Source organism: Lissotriton vulgaris, chromosome 1_1, assembly GCF_964263255.1.
Source record: "Lissotriton vulgaris chromosome 1_1, aLisVul1.2, whole genome shotgun sequence".
NCBI classification, from domain to species: Eukaryota; Metazoa; Chordata; class Amphibia; order Caudata; family Salamandridae; genus Lissotriton; species Lissotriton vulgaris.
In genome coordinates this window covers 1,492,510,412-1,492,511,828 of record NC_141685.1, presented here as the reverse complement: position 1 = coordinate 1,492,511,828, position 1,417 = coordinate 1,492,510,412, and positions in this window count along the sequence as shown.

Below are 1,417 nucleotides of genomic sequence, written 5' to 3'. Positions count from 1 at the left end.
AGAGAAAGAGAGAGGAAGGAACAAAAAGGCAGTAGAAATGAAAACACCCCGGGACAAGAACCCCCCCCAGCCCCCCACCCTGCACCCCTGCAGATGGCTACAGCCTAAACACTAGCAGCGTGCCTGTCGCCCCAAAAATAAAGAAACCCCTCCCAAAGGTGAGGAAAATCCCCCCCGCCCAGCCCGAAGGCCAGCAAGGAAAGAATGCGGAGAAGGGCCATTCTGTGTGTCCCCCGGTCCCCCCTCCCCCACCCCACGCACGCCATGATTGTACAAAAAGCAGAGCCAATTCGTGGAAGATATACACAGAGTAGTATACAGACAAATCGTAGGAGTCCTGGTCACCAGCGTGAGCCCCTAACAAACACCGTTCTGCCAGCCTGCCATCAGATATCAGTCCCGGTTCAGCAAACAGTTTTCAACCCTGTCCACGTCTATCCGGCCCCTCCTTGTGCGTAAGCTGAGCAAGCAGTATTTGATAACATACATTAAAGCCCGGTCTTACGGCAAAACGAAGTTGCTCCAACCCCCATTTAGTTTCAAACAATCGAGAACCAACCGTCACTGTCCTGCTAGGTTCAAGCCATATCGTTGGTGTCACTTCACAGCTCCTGCGGCCAAAGTGTGGGCTACAAAGTATCGAGGAAAGAAGCACTGCTACGGTTTGTGGCATTCGCAACGGCCGGGGTTTCTGAGGAGCTGTTTGTGGTAGTCGTGCGCCCGGGGAGCAGGACACGGCCAAGTAGAGTCGTCCGCACCACACCTCTGGTCAGTCGGTATCTCGGGAGAAGACGGGACACTCCTCGCTGGGGAAGGTGCCACGTCAGCATCATGCCACCGCAGGCAGCGCAATTCTCTTTGTCCCAAGGAGGAGGAAATGGCGTCCACCCTCTTCTCCAAAGCCCAGGCGCCGCCAATGAGAGCCACGCGAAGGGAACCCAGTGTTTCCAGATGCGTGCGGGGCAACACCACAATCCACAACACTCTCCCTCCCAGGCGGGGGTACCTGATGTAGGGCACCTTCCCCCGGCATAGCTATCCTGGCGCTGTTCAGCCGCGTGATGATCCGGTATGGGTCAATTAAATAATAATGTGGAACGGCCCGATATGGCACGGAACAGTCAGTGCCAGGGACAGTGGGCTACACAACTGGCGGTGCAGGTCGGAGCCCCTGCTGTAGATAACAGGGTCCCGTATCTCAATGTAGGCTGTCCACAAGTCCTGGTAGGGAATCGAAACAATGGCCGCACTCGACAACAAAGAAGGGCAGGGCGATCACAGCTGTCCCCAAAGCCGCGGCGCCGCGCGGTTCACAATGTCATCCCTCGATGCGGGCTGGACGAATGCCCTATGAGGCGACCGCGCGGAGTCTCAATTAAGGCCGATTACTCCTGCCACCCGCTCACGGCCGAGATGG